This window comes from Panthera uncia, chromosome F1 (genome assembly GCF_023721935.1).
Source record: "Panthera uncia isolate 11264 chromosome F1, Puncia_PCG_1.0, whole genome shotgun sequence".
NCBI lineage: Eukaryota > Metazoa > Chordata > Mammalia > Carnivora > Felidae > Panthera > Panthera uncia.
Genome location: NC_064813.1, coordinates 21,291,275 through 21,313,060, shown reverse-complemented (window position 1 = coordinate 21,313,060; position 21,786 = coordinate 21,291,275). Strand labels below are relative to the sequence as shown.

The window sequence follows — 21,786 nt, the reverse complement described above, 5'->3', positions numbered from 1 at the left end:
TTCAAAATGGTTTATTTTTTATAAATATAACTTATTGTCAAATTGGCTTACATACAACACCCAGTGCTCACCCCAACAAATGCCTTCCTCAATGCCCATCACCTATTTTCCCCTCTCCCCTGCAAGCCTAGCAATTTTTCATTCTCTCTCTCTCTCTCTCTTTCCCTGTGTCTGTCTGTGTCTCTCCCTCTCTCTCTTTGTCTCTCTCTCTTTTTTAGAATTACCCCTCTCTTCTCCATTACAGCATGGGAGTTGTGCTCTTTCTACAGTAAGATCCTGCTTCCTGGCCATAGTTGTTAGATTGTAGGTGGCCACTTGACCCAACATGGGTCAAAAAGGTTTACATATACAATAGGCAGCCAGATGTATAGTAATAAATATTATCCTTGTTATAAAAATGATCAGGACAAGAAGTAGAGACATGGAAATTATCACTCTCAACTGAGAAAGAAAGCAGAAAGAAAATCAAGGAGAATGACTTTGACAGAGATAAGGGAAAACAACATTTCAATGAGGTGGGGTCAAATATACAACAGTGAAGTCAAGCCAAATGAAAACTGAAATTCACAGTGGTTGGGAAAGACACAATAGACATGCAATGCTAGCATTAGAGCATTCTATAGATAATTTTCCCATTTCTTTGAAGCAAAAAATCTTAGTTTGTGGAGCCTATCTCCTGGCTTCTCCATAGGATTTCCAAAAATCCCATATTGGCTTGTCAGTAAGACGGGGTTGGAAATACCCAAGGAGTCTATTTACATAAGTGACTGTTAGACCATCAGGAACAGAATTCATTCTAAAAGAAGGATGAGTCAGTCCCAAGTCAGAGGGTCAGTGTTCCAATGGCAAGGTAATTCTGAGTAAAGCTGGGGATGTGTCGCTGAGCTTGTCCTTTTATTTAACCCCCGCCCCCAGAAACCTGTGTGAGAGCCCTAAAAGAAGAGATAATAAAAATAAGAGATATGTTTAAGAACTTGAGGGGACAAGGAAACAGTTCTTTGTATCCTGTGTAAAAGAGTGTAGCAAAGCTGTGGAATAAGGGAAATGTTTCCTTGTGGCTGCTTTTGGAGCAGGTTGAGTTACGGACCAGGCACAATACCCGGAAAAGAGAAGATGCAGGAGAGAATATAAGCAACCAGAGACAACAGAAACCAAGAAGAGGAAGGAACAGCTTGTGGTATCTGTGCTAGCTATGAAGCACGAATGTGACAAACTCAGATACTTCGAAGCATGAGTTAGGAAAATCTGGAGTTCCTGCATTTGTGGCTGAGAGACAGAGGCACAAAAATACTATTTCATTCCTATTTTTATGGTCTCTTTGTTTAATCTGGGAAAATGCTCCACTTGCTCTCTTTTAAAACTCTACGCGTATAATTATCATCATAGAATCAACTTAAATGACAAAAAAAGAAGAGAACTTTACCACTTCCACTTCACCCAAATCAAGACTCAGTTGATGTATTCTCTGAAAATTCTAAGGAAATTACACTCTGATAAAAAAAAAAATTACTCACGTTGATGTACTTTATTTCAGTGTTGCACTGCTGCAAGTTTTATCTTCTCATTTAGCAGGTCCTTCAGAGCCTTTAGTGTTAAATCACATTGTCCCTTAGGTGTCCCTATGGCTAGTATTCTGGAAACAAATATTCAGTTCACATATTAAAGAATTTGTTATGTGTCAGTAACTTTTAAAGAGCTTTACACATATTGTATGATTAATACCTTCAACAGCTCTGAAAAGAATGCATTGTTACATCCGTGTTAGAGATTGAGGATTAAAAAGTGAAAGTTTTACCCAGTGCCATGAAGTTAATAAATAGCAGAGCAGAAATTTAAGCCGAATTCATGTAGCCCTTCATTGCTTTGCTACACTGCAAAGACTAGTCATTAAACGTGCCTCAGCTAAGTCAGAATTTCAATGTTGCTACACATTTTACTTTTTCACTGCTCTGAGATAAAATGCTTGATCATTCCCATTTATTGGAAGTATGAGATTCTCCACTTCATTCAAGGACACTACTTGGGAGATATTTCCACCGTTGAACCAGAACTGTGTCCCTTTCACTTTGTCCTATTTCATGATAGCCTGAAATTTATCCTGTAAAATCTGCATCTAAGCATTATTCACTGGGAGCTTTTTCTGAAGAAATCCTGAACTATGAATATTATTATGAGTTTTCTCATTTCCTCTCATGTTGCTTTTCAACAAGTTAGAGATAATATTATAATAATCGGTAATTGCAGGGCTTTGGATAAACCTCATGGCTATTATACCAACACCACTCTAATAATATGTTTACATAATATAATGCATTTTTATTTTTGTGTAAAGAGAATTTTACTCTTCACACTATTCTATTTCTTCTCATTTTATGTGGACCTAGCAAAGGGCAAAGGTTTCAAAATAGCAAATTGTTAAACTTTAATAGTAGAGGCTACCCTTATTTACATGACTCAGTTGGGGAAATGTTTAGTATTACACCATACCCTGAAGGTTAATAAACTCGGGCTGGGTTAGACCAGGGAGGCAGGGGGAGGAGATGAATTCCAGAGTGAAGCAAGGAAATAGAGAAACAATGACATGAGAAATGTTATCATCAGATTAGAAGATAATCTCTTTCCTTGCTTTCCAAAGAGGAAAAAGGAATGAAAGGAATATATGAATAACTGCAACCAGGAACAAAAAGCAGGGTGTGTAAATAGTATCTCAGAAGCCACGTTAACTTTGCAAAAGAGTAGGGAAAAATCAAGAAATAAGGAAATAGAGAAATTGGTGGGGGGGGGATAGGAAGAAATCATAGCTGAACATATCAATTTTATTGTTAACAGATAATTTGATCTCCACAGTTTATTTTATTTATTTTAAAAAGCATTTTATGTATTTATTTTATAATGCTACTGGATTTCTTAGCATTAGTTACAGAATTTCCTGAGTACTCTGAAAATAATGAGAACTACTGTATTCTTAGCACTTTTTAGATATGGTGAATAATCATTGTTCTTTGGCTGCCCAATATCTTATTCTATTGCTAACAAGAGATTTGCTTTTAGAGAATTAACCTTTTTCCCCTTAGATACAATATGACCGGACAGTAATCAGCTTTACTGTCTCTAACCAAAGGTTGAGAATCTTTTGAACATTGAGCAAGTTATTTGGAGAGACTTCATTGTTTGGGCTGTGTTCCAGGTGCTCAGATTTTTAGATTTAACCCTTAATAACAATTAGGCATTTCACACAAATTGTGCCCATTAGATGCTTACATTGTAATTTGATCTTAAAGTGACAGAGTTGGACTTTTTTCATTCTATTGCTGATAACTTAATGTTCTAAACCAGAATTTTCTGTATTTCCAAGCTTTAGCCCTCCGAGATTAGCTTTGGTTTCTGAGTTTCCTTATAGATTTTGTGATCTCCCACTGGCTTTACAATACATTTCCTTTGCTTAGTTTAAAAACCTGCTAATTATCCATAGGACTTTGACCCTCTTTCCTTATTTTAACCCCAGCGTCTTTATTCCTCACTGTCTCCTCAGAGATGGTTCTCATACTTATCAACAAAGAACTTCAGCTGATACATAGAGTATAGTTTACCTGAAATCATGGTGGTTAAAGTGGTGTGTTAACATTTTGGAAAGAATTAAACCAGTAATGTGAAAAAAAAAATGCATGGAGAATGACAGAGTAGTCAAGACTCTGGGAATATAATAAAGAGGATAAAGATTGTATGGCACGTTAGCAATTTTTTCTTAAAAAAAGAAGGAAAAGGGACACCTGGATGGCTTAGTTGGTTGAGCATCCGACTCTTGATTTCAGCTCAAGTCATGATCTCACTGTGAGATCAAGCCCTGTGTGGAGCTCAGAGCAGAGCACAGAGCCTGCTTGGGATTCTCTCCTCTTCCTCTGTCTCTCTCCTGCTTTCTCTCTCTCTCTCAAAATAAGTAAACTCAATAAATAAATAAATAAATAAATAAAAGAAATACTGTATATAGATTCTGATAAAAATAATTTTGTATTTATATATCTAAATTTTCCCCTAATATGCTCCAACTTTTTGCTTCTGATATCATTGCCTTAATTTGACTTCTTATCACTAAATGGTTATTTATAGCTTCCTCTAGTCCAATGACGCCATTAATCTATAACCACTCCTCTCTCTACCACTCCTAGCTCAAGGCTCACACTACACTACTTCCAGGATTCTTTCTATTGTATTGTTTGTATTAGTTCCCTGATCAAAAATTTTAAGTAACTCTCCATTGCCTTTGTAATAGATGTCTGGCTTACCAAAAAAAACCCTTAATATGATATGTACTCGCTTATTCCAATTTCATGCCTTGATACTTTCCCTAACATGCTTTCATTCTATCCCTTCAAAATTAATTGAAGTTACTTGATTTCATCTCATTTTCTCTAGCTTCCTAGCTCTTCTCAACTCTTTATCTTTGGGTTGAAGTGAGATTCAGTTAATCTTATCATAACCATATTCATACCACAGACTGGTGGGATAAAGAAAAAAGGGAAGAAAGAGACAGAGAGAAAGAGAGAGAGAGAACAGAGTACCTAAATTCTACTACATCTGGGGCACCTGGGTGGCTGAGTCGGTTGAGCATCCAAGTCTTGATTTCAGATCAAGTCATGATCCCAGGTTCGTGAGATCGAACCCTGCATTGGGCTCCATGCTGAGCATGGAGCCTGCTCAAGATTCTCTTTCTCTCTTTCTCTCTCTCCCTCCCTCCCTCTTCCCCACTTGCATGCTCTCTCTCTAAAATAAAATTAAAAAAAAAATATACTACATGTAGGAGATAGAACTGCAAAGTAATATATGTAGATGTTGAATTTGCCCTCATCCAGTTTCAACAGTCAATTCTAGAATTAACCATTGTTATATTTATTATAGAGTTATAAATTTATATATTAAGTTTTGTTTGAAACAGGCTTCATTCAGTGTGGTTATCTATGTCATGACTCCAAATTCTGTAATAATTTTCATCACCATCTATTAAATATCATAGAAAATTTTATTAAATAAAATTATATTGAATGTCACTTTATTTTCAGATTACCAAGCTTCAAATCAAACTTAATAAGTATGCTCTTCGTCAATAGAAGAAAATTTGGTCAAATTTATTCGATTACTTTCCAATGTGCTACCAAACTAATCAAACAACTGAAAAGCCAATTAGTAAAAATTTCAACAGATACTACACTGTGGGCAGTTAAAATTCTTAATAATTAATTGGCCAAAATAAATTTTCTAGAATTTCTTCACAGTATATAGTTTAGTGGTTATATGAATTTTACAGTAAGGCTAGTTGGACTTAAATTACATCCTAATCCTACTAAGAAATGACTTAGAACTTTGTGACTTGGTTTCCTCATTTTTAAAGTGGTAGAGTGCCTACCTGACATAATTATTATGAAGTTGAAATGAATGAATACACAGAGGATACTTGGAAAGGAGACTGGCACATAGTAAGCATTCAATAAATGGTATGTGTTTACTGTTACTTAAATGAACATAATAAATATTTAGAACTTCTGGATATTTTCATTAACAAGATACTACTTAAAAGGCAACAAATAAAATATCCAGTTAAACCAAAGAAATGGGAGAAATCAATAGTTATCACAAGATAAATGGATAAAAATGAATTTAAAGAAATACTGTCTTTTAGTCTCAAGACTGAATATCCATCAGAAGGCAAAGAATCTCATTAGGTATGCAAATATTAAAGCTTATTTTGAAACTTTATTTGAACCAAAGATGAAACAATTGCTAAATCAATACATTTGAATAAACTCAGACAGTGTTGGAATGACCATAGGTCATATTGTGAGTAAAACATAAGGTGCATATTCTTGATCTGTGATACCTTTGCCTGGCCTCCTAATCCAACCCAGCTCCTTGAATGAGATAACTCCTAAGATCCTATAGATCTCCCATTTCATTATGTCTTCTCATACTTTTCAGAAATTTCTTTTGTTTTTGGACTGTAGGATAATTTCTTGAGAATAATTTCTCTATCACATTAATTTTTGACACGGCAATCTATTATTCACTGCCTCTTGTATTAAATAACACATTTAAAAATATTTTGAGTGTAGTTGACAAACAATATTACATTTGTTTCAGTTTTCGACATAGGAATTCAACTTCTCTATATTAAATAACATGTTTTAGAAAAATACTTCCTTCTAATCTTCATTTTTAGCTCATTTCCATCTCTGGACTGCATACAGACACTATCCTATCAAATCTTGCTGAGAATATAAATCAGAAATGTTTAGCAGTGTTTTCCTTTTTCTTCCAATAGGCCCATTTTAAAAGGTAGCTGTTCTGTTTTTTTCTGTGTTATCTCTTTCTAAACTGTGAATTTCAGTTGCTCTGTAATACCTGTGAAGGCTTGGAAGGAAAGTTGTTCTGTGACATGCCACAGCTTTCCCTCTCCAGCCTGTTTCTAACAAACATAGTTTAGCCTCTGTAAGTTTGGGATTTAATAAAAGTTATGTTGAGATGAAGTTCATGATTCTTCACTGTGTTTTTGATAGTATTTCTGCCATATGCACCATTTATTTTTACTTATAACTTAATTGACATACAAAGAAAATAGTTGGTTTTGCCAAACTCCAAAAGAATTTGACCAGATTTTATACTTTTTTTTTTTTGAGAGAGGGGGAGGGGGAGGGGGAGAGGGAGAGGGTTTCAAAAGCACAAAGGTTTTATAGGGATCATGGCCTCAGCCGATTGGCTGGGGAAGGATAGAACAATGGCTGCCAAGGTGTGGTTCCCAGATCAGCAATTATCAGCGTCACCTGGAACTTGTTGAAAATGCAAATGTTGGGCCTGGTGGTCACAGACATACTAAATCAGAAACTCTGGGGGTGGGGCTCAGCAATCTGTGTTTGAACAAGTCTTCCAGGAGATTCTGATGCACCTGAAGTTTAAGAACCACTGTGTCTGAGGATCTCTAACATGTTCGGCCTCAGTGTATACAGAACGTTTCTCACTGGTCACCTATTAACCATTGGCTGTCAGCCTTGCTGTGCTATATAAATACCTAGCACCAAACACCATCCCCAGAGACTCTGATTAATTGGTTTGGGGAGGGGTAAAATGCTCCCATGTCATTCTAAGCCTGGACAGGATTGAGGGCTCCTGCCTCTGGCCCCTACCTGAGAGAAGCCCTCCCTCTTCTACTCACACTTTCCACGCCTCTCATACTCCCCTTCCTCCCACCTTAGACTTCGGAAGAATGCATCAATCAGTAGCCTGCTTTCTTAGAAAACATAAGTTACTCAAGGGGAGGAGGCGTGGTCTGAGGTTTGAGCGGGAACCTCTTTCTTCGGTCATGTCAGGGACATACTCACTAGTCGGCAGGCCTAGGTCTGCTCTTTCAGTAACCGTCAGTTTGTTCTCTGTATTCATCCGTCTGATTCTTCTCCTTCTATATTCTAACCTCAATTTTAGCACTTAAGTTTCTTATGGCTTCTCAGAGACATCAATTACCTCCTTACATTTTTTTATATGACCAGTCCCTTCATTTCTCTTTTATATACAATGAGACCTCTTTCTCTTATCCTTGGTATAAAACACTAGGTTAACCCCCATGTTATAGGCTCACATAGTATCCTTAACTTTTTCAGAGTGATTATTAAAATTATAATTCATGCATTTCTCTCAACATTTTCATTGAATGTCTATTATATATGAAGCATTAATCTTGGTGGATTCAGCAAGGAATAAAACAGACATTATAGTGGGAAGGATAGACAATATGCTGGATAAATAAACCGAGTGTACGGTATATTTCTCAATGAGAAGAATTAAGGAGAAAAGGTATGAAATAGAGATGATTATAATTAATTATTTCCATAATTATTTGATGGATGCTTATCTTCCCCATGAGACTCAAATGCTGTGTCAGTTATATTCAGAGCCGTATCTCCAGGACTTGGAAGGACATGACTTGTAGTATGTACTCAGTATTCACTGGATAAAGTGAAATGCATAGAGAAAAACATTTTGAAAACACTTGGAATCATTAACAGCATGATTGATATTTATTGTTTTGTTCAGCCAGTCAAGAAGAGTATATTCCAAGGATAATCCTTGGAAGAGGTTCAGAAAGGGAGCAAGGAAAGGAATCAACATTAGTCGAGTCCTAGTAGGTGAAAGAGCAGACCTAGGCTGGCCGACTACATTTTGTTCTGTGTCTCCATCTTGTTCTGTATCCTCCTTCTTGAGTGACTATGTCCCCAACATGGCCACAGAAAGAAATTCCCACTCAAACCTCAGACCACACCTCCTCCCCTTGAGTAACTTCCCACTCACCCGTTCAAACTTCCAGTTCAAACTTCCCGTTCAAACCACGCCTGGCGACCTGCGTAATGGGACTCTGACCCAATCGGCTAAGGCCACGACCATTACCCCACCAACCGCCCCTAGATCCCTATAAAACCTTTGTGCTTTTGAAACCCTCCTTCTCTCTCCGGCATCTCACTGTTGCGTCGGTGCAGGTAGGGGATTGAGATCGAGCTAGCTCGAATAAAGGCTCTTTGCTTTTGCATCAGACTCCACTCCCTGGTGGCCTTTGGGGATCACAAATTCTGGGCATAACAGTAAGTTCTGGAACTGCTCTGGGTGCTACATATTTACTATCACATTTAGTCCTTTAACAGCTGGAGCTGTTCTTTCATTTTAAAATGAAGGACTGAAATTATTTTTTCAGTGGTTTGTTAATGATTATCCTTTAACTACATGAGCAATTTTAATTGTCATTTCCATCTTTACTGTCATTTCTTGCCAGATAAGTTTTTAGCTCTGAACTTTTCAGTTAAAATTATGACGCTCGATTTCCTCATATTTAGACTTCCCTATTTCCAGCCTGACAAATGTTTATATAGCATTTGCTTTAATTAAAGTAGAAAATGTAGAGCTCAGTCAGAAGAGTGTGGAACTCTTGATCTCAGTGTCATGGGTTCAAGCCCCACATTGGGTGTAGAGATTACTGAAACAAATAAAATGTAATACATAAAAATTAAAAAGTAAAGTGGAGGGGCGCCTGGGTGGCTCAGTCGGTTAAGCGGCCGACTTCGGCTCAGGTCATGATCTCACGGTCTGTGAGTTTGAGCCCCGCGTCGGGCTCTGTGCTGACAGCTCAGAGCCTGGTGCCTATTTCAGATTCTGTGTCTCCCTCTCTCTGACCCTCCCCCGTTCATGCTCTGTCTCTCTCTGTCTCAAAAATAAATAAACGTTAAAAAAAAAAATTAAAAAAGAAAGTAAAGTGGAAAATGTAGTACTTGTAAATGTGAACACAAAGAAAATTCCCACTCTCTTCTAGAGAGAGATAAATAACGTTTATTATCTCTAGAGAGAGATAAATAAATAATGTTTATTTATTTTTGAGAGAGGGACAGACAGAGTGTGAGTGGGGGAGAGGGGCAGAGAGAGAAGGAGACAAAGAATCTGAAGCAAGTTTCACGCTCTGAGCTGTCAGCACAGCTCCACCTGGGGCTCAAACTCACAAACCATTAGATCATGACCTGAGCTGAAGTCAGAGGCTTAACTGACTGAGCCACCCAGGTACCCCCCTCATAACCAAATTTTAAGGACTATAGCCTGAAACCAACTTTTCCATTGTTCTGATTAAACTATCCATCTTCATATCCAGATCAGGAAGCTAAATGATAGTTGAACATTATAATTATATCATAGTGTTGATGAAGGTAAAAAAAAAAAAAAAAAGTTGGCAAGATTAAGGAAATGCTCAGCCACAGATAGTATATGGGATTTCCCCTAATCTCACATCATTCTGGCTTTGTTAATGTATACAGAGTTCAAGGAGTTGATGTGTGAGGTCACTTCATGAAGCAATAGTTTACTATGAATATTCTTGGAAGAATAAAGAAGGTTGGAGATGATACAGGGGATACTGGAATTTTTTGAAAGAAAGATGTTGGCATCTGACTGTAATGTGTGAAGAGGTCAGAGTTAGTAATCTATATGGGCGGTTTATCATGATGCTGGAAGTGATAAAGCAATACAGGAAGTATGTGTATAAACATGTTTTATTGCCTTACATTTACTTGCATACCTGAGAACGTGCCATTTGTCTTTTTCTTCAGAGAGTAAGAACTCCCTAGTATGGTTTGGGGTTTTGACTTTTTGGCATACAAAATATTTTTGTTTGAGAAGGGAACTGTCTCCTCGGTGGTATCTTTAAAGGGCCAAGAGCCCTCCAGGGTAATATGCTCAAAACTGTGAGTTCTAAGAAAGCAAGGGGGGTCATGTTCAATCATTTCTTTGTATTTCTACCTCATAGAACAGTGTTGACATAGGGTAACAACCTAATATATATTTGTTAAGTTAATGATTAACGTTCTGTGATTCAGTTGTTCTCAAAGTGTGGTCTGGGGAACCCTGGACATACATGTGATTAAAATCATGTATAGATAAAAGATTCATTAAAACTGCAAGACAAGGGGCGCCTGGGTGGCTCAGTCATTTAGGCCTTTGACTTCCGCTCAGGTCAAGATCTCATGGTTTGTGAGTTCAGAGCCCTGTGTCAGGCTCTGTGCTGACAGCTTAGAGCCCAGAGCCTGCTTCAGATTCTGTCTTCCTTTCTCACTCCTTCTCCCTCACTCATGCTCTGGATCTCTGTTTCTCTTTCTTTATTTCTCAAAATAAATAAATTTTTTTTTTTAAAAAGTGCAAGGCAAACTAATGGATTTTAATATAACACTAAGAAAAGTTCATTGATATGGAGCATTGCAGCTCACCTTTCAGAAGCTACCGTTTATCAAGTTTTAGTGTAACATCGAATAATATCTGCAATTATCTGAAAAGGGTATTAAAATAACTCTCCCCTTCCTAACTGCATATCTAACTGTGAGACACTGTGAGACACTGTGAGAAACTGTGAGACACAGTTTTCTTCATGTACCACAACCAAACAATATATCACAATAAATTGAATGAAGAAGGTGATTTAAGAATATGACTGTCATTTATTAAGCCAGACCTTAATGAGATTTGAAAAATAGAAAATAATGCCTCTCTTCTCACCAAACATTTTTGTGGAGAATATTTTTCATAAAAATGTGGTATTATTTTTTAAAGTTTATTTATTTATTTTTAGAGAGTGGGTGCAGAGAAAGAGGGAGATGGAGAGAGAACCTCAGGCAAGCTCCACACCGCCAGTGCAGAGCCTGATGCAGGGCTCGAACTCACAAATCACGAGATCATGACCTGAGCCAAAGTTGGACGCTTAACTGAGTGAGCCACCCAAGGTACCCCCAAATGTGGTATTTTTCATAAAGTATGTTATTTATGTCAATATGTCATGGACTTATTTCTATTTTAAATGAATTAGTAAGAAATATTTTAAATATTTGTTTTTATTTTAATGTAGTAAAAAGTAAATTTTTTTCATATACACATATGTATATAAGTATCCCACATAAACAAAAACATTTTTTTAATTACCCAATAATTTTTAAAAATAGAAAATTGTCCTGCGACCAAAAAGTTTGAGAATTGCTAATGGAGGGCCCAAATAAGCTAACTATTTGCTTAGGCCCCAACCTAGGAGTTATCTCTGATTCCTCACTTCTCATTCTTTACATATAATCAACCTGCAACATCTACAGGCTCTATCTTACATTCATTCTCTTTCACTGTTCACAGCATCCATTGCTAACATCTTGGTCCAAGTCAACAATATCTCTCTGTGAATGATTGTAATAGCCTCCAACTTTGCATAACCTGTCTGTACTCTTGACTCCAGAGAGTTTATGCTTTTTTTTTTTTTTTTACTTTTTTGTTTTTTAGAGGTATAGTTGACACATGATGTTATATTCATTTCAAGCATACAGCATAGTAATTTGAAGAATTTATTTTGTATACAACAGCCAAAGTGGCCTTTTGAAGACGTAAAGTAGGTTGTTTTACTTCTCTGTTTAAGACATTCCAGTGGAGGGGTGGGGGCTGGTTACCTCAGTCAGTTAAGCAACCGACTCTTGATTTCAGCTCAGATCATGATCTCGGTCATGAGAGTGAGTACCACATTGGGCTCCAAGCTGGGCATGAAGCCTGCTTAAGATTCTCTCTCTCCCCTCTCTCTTTCTCTCACTCTCTCTTTCTCTCACTCTCTCTCTTCCTCTCTCTCTCTCTTTCTCTCACTCTCTGTTTCTCTCACTCCCTCTCTCTCTCTTTCTCTCACTCTCTCTTTTCCTCTCTCTCTCTTTCTCCCTCCCTCTGCCCCCCCCTACTCTGTCTCATTAAAAAAAAAGTGTTTAAATAAATTTTAAAAAAGACATTCCAATGGCTTCCCATCACCCTCACAATGATATCCAAACTTTCAATTACCTACATATCCTTGCATCATATGCTGACTTCTCACCACATATCACTCTACTCCTTTGACACCATGATCCAGCCACAATGGATGTTTGTTGTCAACTCTTTCCCATCATTCGGATCTCTGTTCAAATGCTACCTCCTCAGTGAAGGCCTTCTTGATCTTGCTTACCCCAATTGTTCCCTATCCCTTGATTTATTTTTACTCTCTAATCTCTTAAACATTCATATTTTCTTCACAGCATTTATCACTATCTTGAATATTATATTTATTTTTATTATCTCAGTCTTTGCTCTGGACTGTAAACTCCATGAAGTAAGGACTTTATTAGTCTTGCTTACCACAATATTCCTAGTGTTTAAATTAACATGTGGTACACAGTAAGTTCTCAATGAATACTTATTAAATAATAATTGGAGAGCAGGACATACAAACAAAACCATAACTATTGAATACACTGGGTATGATTAAATTAAATTATAGTATATTCATCCATACCAGTCACAATCCAGTGAGAAGAGAAAAAGTACAACAGTACAGAAACCCATGGGGGAGGGGAAGGAAAAAAAAAAAAAAGAGGTTAGAGTGGGAGAGAGCCAAAGCATAAGAGACTGTTAAAAACTGAGAACAAACTGAGGGTTGATGGGGGGTGGGAGGGAGGAGAGGGTGGGTGATGGGTATTGAGGAGGGCACCTTCTGGGATGAGCACTGGGTGTTGTATGGAAACCAATTTGACAATAAATTTCATATATTAAAAAAAAGAACAGAGAAAAATGGTTAACCAGTTAAAGGTGGTTAACTACTAGAAGAAGGAGAGAAAACTATAAGAAGTAGAGAAGTAGCAGATGCATGAAACATTTATTATTCTTTGGGCTGAAGAAGAGGGAAGAAGGAAAGAAGAATCTAAAAGAGCTCTCCTCCTTCTGCCCATGACTGAGATTCAGACCTCTAGAGAGGGTGAGGCTGCCACAGGAACATGCAGCATGCTGATGGCAAGAAACTTGCAGAGGGAACTACAACTGGTCCCTAGACCAAAACTTCAGGGTGGCAGAAAACCTTAACGGAGCATCCATGCTGATATGTGCAGCTCCCAGTGCTGATATGAGCACTACTAGGCCTTTTCCAGGTCCATTAACTGGCTGCCATGCCAAAAACAGCACTCAGGAAGCAGGAAGAAAAATTCCTTCTTCCATCTCTGGCTTTGAGGTGTCTCTCCAGCACCCTCTATTGACAGAGCCTAAAATTGAGCCAGGTGTTAAAGGAAAAGTGTTTATTTATTTATTAAAAAATAATAAATTTTTTTGAATTTATTTGAATTTAATTTTGAATTGCTTTTTTGAAGAGCACAAGCAGGAGAGAGGCAGAGACGGGGTTGAGGGGTACAGAGGACCTGAAGTGGGCTCTGCAGTGACAGGCTGATAGCAGCGAGCCTGATGTGGGGCTCAAACTCATGAACCACTAGACAATGACCTGAGCCAAAGTCAGATGCTCAACTGACTGAGCCACCCAGGTGCCCCAAAGGAGAAATGTTTATAGCATCCAGGATCATAAAACAGGGCAAAGAAGAGTGGTCTTGGACCTGAAAGGCAATGAACTGATAACTGGCACAGTATACTATGGAAGGAATATGCACCTATTAGAAAGAAAATGTTCTAGAATATATATAGCATGTCTCAATTTTGGGGAGCCAACTCACCAACATGATCCTATTTTTGTATGAACAAATAAGAAACATACCAACTGTTCACTGTGTGTATACCACAGGATAAAATTAGGAGCCAAAAGGGGTGAATAGTAATTTTACTGTAAACACACAGATGTATTGAATTGCAACAATGAGCACATATTACTTTGGAAATAACTGCAAAATGCACAGACATCATTTTTCACCAGCACCCCTGCCTTCATACTGACAGGGTCCCAAAAGTTAGAAAGCATACTGTCCTCCTTTTGAAAGCATCTTGCTTGGTCCGTGAGAATTGAAGTGGTCTCACTGACCAGTTCTGACCAACGATATGTAGCAGTAATTGGCTTGGGAAAGGAAGGATCCTAAGAAAACTCTCTGTTCTTAAAAAGAGATCCATGGAAAAAGATATTCCTTTTTCCACCTCTAGGCCACTGGTATGTGAAGATGTGTTGCTGGGAGCTTAATTAATCTCTTATGATGATGAACTAGCCCAGCCTCTGAGCATGACAAAACCAAAAGATGGCAGTACTCTGGATCCCTGAGTACTTATTTTAGCCACAGATTTAACCATCTCCTTATAGCCATGTGGCTTCTAGATGCCTTGCTATGTAAGATAAAAAGTGCTCTTAAGTTTAATTCACTTTTAGGTGGACTTTCTGTTACTTGAAAGTGAAAATATTTTCTCTTATGACAATCATGCATATGGGCCTTTTCTGTACATTGACTATACAGATAAAGCTTATTTCATGTTTCACTCTGTATGTGAAACAATAATACCAGTAGTGATAGCTAATATTTATCGTTTTGTATATCTATGTGATAAATGCTTTTTTATTGAGATATAATTGACATATAACACTATGTTAGTTTCAAGTGTCCAATATAAAGATTCAATGTTTTTGTGCAAAATGATCACCACGGTGTCTTAACATCATAACCATACCATTACAAAAATACTGTTTCTTATGATGAGGACTTTTAAGATTTATTCTCTTAACAACTTTTATATATAAAATACAGTATTATTAACTACAGTCACCATGCTACATATTATGTCCCCATAACTTATTTATTTTATACCTGGAAGTTTGTACCTTTTGACACCTCTCATTCATTTCTCCCACCTCATCCTGCCTAAGGCATCCACCAGTCCATTCTTTGTATCTATGGACTTGGTTCTTGTTTTGTCTGCTTTTGTTTTTTATTTAGTGTTTTTAGATTCCACATATAAGTGAGATCATATGGTATTTGTCTTTTTCTGTCTGATTTATTTCACTGAGCATAATCTCCTCAAAGTCCATCCATTTTGTTGTAAATGGCAAGATTTTATTCTTTCTTTATGGTTGGATAGTATTATAGGTGCTATAAATACATTATTTCATGAAGTTCTCACAAGAACACCGATATGAGTATACTTTGTAATTGGGTTACATAGTTGGAAACATAATCTATATCTTGAAAAGTCTCACAAATCAGTGAGCAGATAAACACACTATAATAATATAGTATGACAAGGGTTATAGTAGACTATGTACCCTTCTATGCCCATCACCTTTTGGATGGACTAATTTCTCTTAGTTCATATTTTAGAGGACGCTGATTCTATCCCATACCCCACCACCAAGAGTGGGTATGTGACCTACGCCTGGTCAGTCAGGTTATCTTTGTCCTAACCAGTGTGAGTGTTCAGTAAAATAGGCAAGTGGCTATAGCTAGTTCAATGAGAAACTATCCTAGGACTTTTCATGGAAATCTTAAGAAAGCAGCTGATGACCTTCTTTGCCACCATGCAGTGATAGCCTACTTGAGAGTACGGCCAACACAGAAAAATAAAGATGGAGAAAAATACATGGACTCCTGAGGACATTTGTTAAGCTGCTATATTCAGATATGCTTTAAAATTTATTTCTTGGGCTTTCCACTGACTTTAACTTAATGCATTCTCTTTAGTTCCCCCTTCCCTATTTTTAACTCTGTTTTGGGTTTAGTTTTGGAACTTGCAAACAAGAGATATGATGTGACAAATGTAGGCAAAGATCTATGGATTCCCACAGGAAGTTTGCCTTTTTTATTCTGGGTAATATGGTTAAGGAAGTTCTAATAAAATATATCTTGGTAGAAGTGATACTGAGGTGTTTTCAAAGAAGAAATGATTAAACTAAGAAGAAAGGAGAAAGAAAGTAATGGGACCGTGTGGAAAGAGAGAATATAGTATGTTCACAAAACTACAAGTTGTTGAGTATGACCAGATCTTAGGATGCCTGTGGCATTTAGAGAGAAGATAAGATTGGGAAGGTAGGCAGGGGCCAGATTTTGTGCAGCCTTAGGTTTGGGTTTTATCTCGGAGTTGATGGGGAGTTATTGATTTGTGTATTAGAAAGTTTTTTATGGTGTGCCTGAGTGGCTCAGTCAGTTAAGCCTCCAACTTGAGGTCATGATCTCACAGTTCGTGGGTTCAAGCCCTGTGTTGGGCTCTGTGCTGACAGCTCAGAGCCTGGAGCCTGCTTCAGATTCTGTGTCTCCCTCTCTCTCTGTCCTTACCCTGTTCACACTCTGTCTATCAAAAATAAATAAACATTAAACAAATTTTTTATAAGTTATGATGGAGTTGGGGAGGGTATGTTGGAAGAGATAAAACTAAAGGCAGATCCAATGAGATTATGATAGGAATCTAAATAAGAAGGGAAAAATCCCTAAAGTAATAGTTAGGAACCACTTAATGAATAAAATTGGCAGGGCTTAAAGATCAATGGATATGGGAAATGAGGTAGAGAGAAAAATTCTAGAAGGACTCCATGTTTTTTATTTTAGCAACTAGTAGTGCCATTTGCCAAAAGGGGAGAGCATAGAGGATAAGAGAGTTTGTGGAGTCTCATGATGAGTTAAAACTGGCATTCAGGGGACAAAGACCTGTTTAGAGTCAAAGGTTAGGATGCCAAAAGGTAGAGATATTAATTGAGGAGTTGACCAAGGAAGAGATGATCAGGATAAGTGTATAGATCGAGAAGAGAGAGGAACTCAGGATGAAATTCTGTAGAGAATCAAGTTTAAATGGTGAGTTTCCAAAATACACAAAAAGGAATTGCAGATAAAAGGAGAACAGGAAGAGTGTGGTTTCACAAAAGGCAAAGTAAAAGCTCCAAGCAAAGAGTGGGGAAAAGTGGCAAAATATATGCTGCCAAGAAATTCAGGTAAGATGCCTGAAAATCATCCCTTGGGTTAGTAAATGGATTCATTTGTGACTATCACTGAAACTTTCATTGGAGTGATTGGGGCCAAGCCCTAAGTGCTCTGGCTTGAAAAGAATGTGAAAGTGGGTAATTTAAGACACTAAGATTGCTTTATTTTATGTTTTTAATTTTTTAATGTTTATTTTTGAGAGAAGAGAGAGACAGGGTGCAAGTGGGGGAGGAGCAGAGAGAGAGGGAGACACAGAATCTGAAGCAGGCCCCAGGCTCTGAGCTGTCAGCACAGAGCCTGACATGGGGCTTGAACTCAGGAACTTGGAGATTATGACCTAAGCTGAAGTCAGAGGCTTAACTGACAGAGTCACCCAGGCACCCTGAGACTATGATTGTTTTAAAGTAGGAAGCAAATGATTGGTCAGAAACTAGAAGAAGATGTAGGGATCGAGGTCTTCTATATCTCTCTGTGTCTGTCTCTGTCTCTCTATCTTTCAACATTCTATGGAAGAGACTTGACTTATTTAAACACTGAGGGGCAAAAGCTGGGTGAAAAGAGGGGCTGATATTAATGATGAACAGATCTAAATGGTGGAACAAGTTTCTGAGAGAGGGTTGAGAGATTAATCTCAGACTAGAGGAAGTTTCCTCGTATTGAATGAAAGAGATGCAGATACATGTTGGAGGTGGGGAAGGAAGTGGCGAGTGTTGCTGTCCTGGGTTTCAACTTGAAGTAACAGCACTCTTAAGATCTGCTATTCATTGTGATGGTAATTATAGGCAAAAATAATAAAAGGTTATTTTCATTCCAATACAAGAATACATTATAAATATGCAAAACACTTTATATTCAAAAGTTACTTGCAGAGATGAAATGACAGATGTACTGTTAAAAGAAGGTAGAAGAAAAATCTTCAGTGATAAGTAAGGCATTTATTTAGTAACTTCTAGGACTGATGAAATTATTGAAAAGTTTTAGAAATTTATTCCAATTGGCAGCTAACTAGAATAACTGAACCTGAGCAGTGAAATTTTGGTAAGTATGCAGATTTCTTCCTATAAAACATAATTAAGCTTATTATTTTGAAATAAACTTTGGAAACATTTTGAGGTCTCTATATCCTATAAAAGGAATGAACGGTTACCCATAAAACATCCTTTAAAAGTTACAGTGCTTTGAATGAGAGAAAAGTCTGTGATGGTTTTGGCTAATATCGGCATTACCCAGGCTCATTAGCAATTTTATTCATCAGCCACGATGACAAATGCCACTGTCTAGTTAAAAAAAAAAAAATTCCCGAATTAGAAATCTATGCTCTCATTGGGGATATTTAGAAAAACACAATGTTGGTTTAGTTGGCGGTTCTTAAAAGTGTATATCAAAAATCTTTTTTTTTTCAATTGTGATTGGAATAAGGAAAATATCTAGCCAAGGTTTTACTTTCATGAATATAATTTATTTAAATTGCCAGTTCTGCTATGCTTGTCCAAATCATTATTTGTTGATTGAGAGAAAAAAAAAAAAAAAAAAAAAATGAGTGGGGGAGGGGCAGCGGGAGAGGAAGAGAGAGACAATCCTAAGCGGGCTCCATCCCCAGCATGAAGCCCAGCATGGAGCTCAATCCCATGACTGTGAGAGATGGTGACCTGAACTGAAATCAAGAGTAAGACACTTAATGGACTGAGCCGCCCAGGCACCACCCCCCCCCAATTTATTTTTATATAGTCATTTTCTCCTACTTATTTTATTTTTAAATGCTCATTGAAAATTTTAAACTATGTAGATATATAAACACATGATTTGTAAAACTTCAAATTGTGCATGTGTGTGTATAGAGAGAGGGGAAGAATGAGAGCTATTATTTGTATATCTAATGCATAGTTTTAACGTAGATGATCATGTTACATATTTTTTTCTGCAATTTGATTTTCCACTTAATATTATATAATGGATATAGTTTAATATTTTACCTCCTTATTTTTAAATGGCTACATAATTTGCTAGAAATTATTTTATCACTCTTTTGCATTATTAAAAAATTAATATATATTCACATTTAAAAGGGTGCCTGGCACATAGTAAGCATAAGCACTCTGTGTTGTGTTGTCAAAACTATTGTTATATTTTATTATTTTTATTAACATATTGCAGATGAGAAAGCACTGTTGGATTAGATGACAGGAATAATGTCACATGGTTAGTGGAGGAGGCAGAATTGGAACCCAGGACTTTAAACTTTTATAAGAGGCAATAGTAATACCTTGTGTCAAGTAAGAAGAAGAAAGAGGAAGAGGAGAAGGAGAAGAAGAAAGAGGAGGCCAGAGGAGGAAGAGGAGGGGGAGGAGGAGGAGAAGAAGAAGGAAGAGGGGAAGAAGAAAGAGGAGTGGAAGGAGAAATAGATGAAGAAATAAATGAAGAAAATGAAAGAAAAAGAAATCTAAACCATAGCATTGAGGGAAAAACAATTAACTGCCCAGTGGAGTCAGGAAAGGATTTCATAGGAGCTGGTGACTATTTCTCTGAGACTTAAAGGTGGACAAAGTACATGTACAGCCAGAGTGTTTTGAAGGAGGATAGAGGGCAATGGATGGGGGTTGTCAGGATGTGGTGAGAAGAGAGGGAGCTGATTTGATTGAGGGGCAAAAAGAAAGGTGGGGGAGAGTTTTGTGGGGAATTGACAGGGACTCCATAAGAGATGAGAGAAGATTCCAAACAGTGGGCAAGGTGGGGTTGGGCTTCACGGGTCCTGTGGAATTTGGGGCCAGCAGAATCCAACACAGGCCGAGAGACGGTCCAGAGCCAGGGCAGACAGGTGGTCTGCAGACACCAGTTTGGGAAAATACACTTGACCTAAAGCTGAATGTATTTTTAGAGAATTGTAGTTTCAGGATTTCAGACAAATTAATTTTCAGGACAGAGCCACTGTGAGTCTGTTAGAAGCAGACTCAGTGGCAAGTGTGATTCTGCAGCGTTTGGCCGATGAGACTCATGTTACAGACGAGACGCCTCTCCTGGAGCATGATGTGCTGTGGAGGAAACGTGGGCAGTCCATGGAAGGGGAAATGGTTAAGTGATCAAAAGCAGTTCACGACTTGTGCAATGCGAAGCCACTGTCACAGAAAACTCCAAATATGTTTTACTTTTTACACAGAGAATTGCACAAGGACGTCTCAGAAGGCTCCAACCGGACAACCGTAATCATCCTGACGTACCTGGATTCCTACCGCTTTTGCCTCCAACAGCACATTTGGAATATTTTATAAATCTGCCCCAGAGACAAAGAGGAAGCATTTTGTTGTGAAAATCTGGCTTTTTGTGATTGTACCAGGAACATGGCACACACATTTAATTCAAGAAACTAGTATCGTCTGGTAAAACATCTCTTATTTAGTAGAGATTCAGGGTTTTTAAAAAAAACATTTCTCTATGGGCTTAACTAATGATTCATTTGTTTATTTTTAGTGCATTTGTTTTTCCTCTAATTATTAATGATATACTCAGGTGTTGGCTCCTCACATCTCCTTTCTTTGTCAACAACAAAGGCAAGCCCAGCTTGCCTCAAGATGAGTTAAAATGTTCACTATTTGAGGGGCGCCTGGGTGGCTCAGTCGGTTAAGCGGCCGACTTCGGCTCAGGTCATGATCTCACTGTCCGTGAGTTCAAGCCCCGCGTCGGGCTCTGTGCTGCCAGCTCAGAGCCTGGAGCCTGTTTCGGATTCTGTGTCTCCCTCTCTCTGACCCTCCCCTGTTCATGCTCTGTGTCTCCCTGTCTCAAAAATAAATAAAATGTTAAAAAAAATTAAAAAAAAATGTTCACTATTTGAGAGCCATTGATTTTGATGATTTTTCATCATAAAAGTTATACATGCAATATAAATGACATGTAAATTCCTTATACTTCACTGTGGCTTTTATACAACATAAAACCAAAATATTAAATCTATAAAAAGTAAATTCAAGCAAAATTTGAATCATTAATCAGGCAAACAATGTTGTGTTGTGCACAGTGGAAAATCGGTGCTGAGTGCTATGGTCCGACTCCTTTTGCATCTGACAGGCTTAGACTTCGTTAGGCCATCTTTAGACTCAATTCTGCGAGAACTTTTCTCACATTGTCTTACAGGGAGGTGACAGAGAATAATGGGTAAGGGCAGAGGCTCTAAAGCTGTATTGCCTGGGTAGTTTATTTTATTTTTAAAAGTTTGTGTGTTTGTGTGTTTGTGTGTTTGTTTAGAGAGTGTGAGCGGGAGAGGGGCAGAGAGAAAGGGAGAGAAAGAATCCCAAGCAGGCCCAGTGCTGTCAGCACAGAGCCTGACTCAGGACTTGATCCAGTGAACTCTGAGATCATGACCTGGACTGAAATCAAGAGTCAGACGCTTAACACTTAACAGACTGAGCCAACCGCCACCCAGGTGCCCCTCCTGGGTAGTTTAAATCCTGCTTTTGCTACCACTTACTGGCTCTATGACTTTAGGCAAGTTACTTAACCATTTTGTGATTTAGTTTACAAATCTTGAAAATGGGAACAATCACAGTCCCTACAGCACTGGGTTGTGATA

At 37.8% G+C, this 21,786-nt stretch overlaps 1 long non-coding RNA gene across 1 annotated transcript; it reads left to right on the top strand.

Moving 5' to 3' along the window:
* The first annotated feature begins 8,450 nt into the window (after nt 1–8,450).
* Nucleotides 8,451–20,799, top strand: LOC125925216 (uncharacterized). The gene is made up of 3 exons (XR_007458735.1): nt 8,451–8,618; nt 11,138–11,288; nt 20,380–20,799. It is a non-coding gene; the product is annotated as an uncharacterized LOC125925216 (long non-coding RNA).
* Nucleotides 20,800–21,786: the final 987 nt, after the last annotated feature.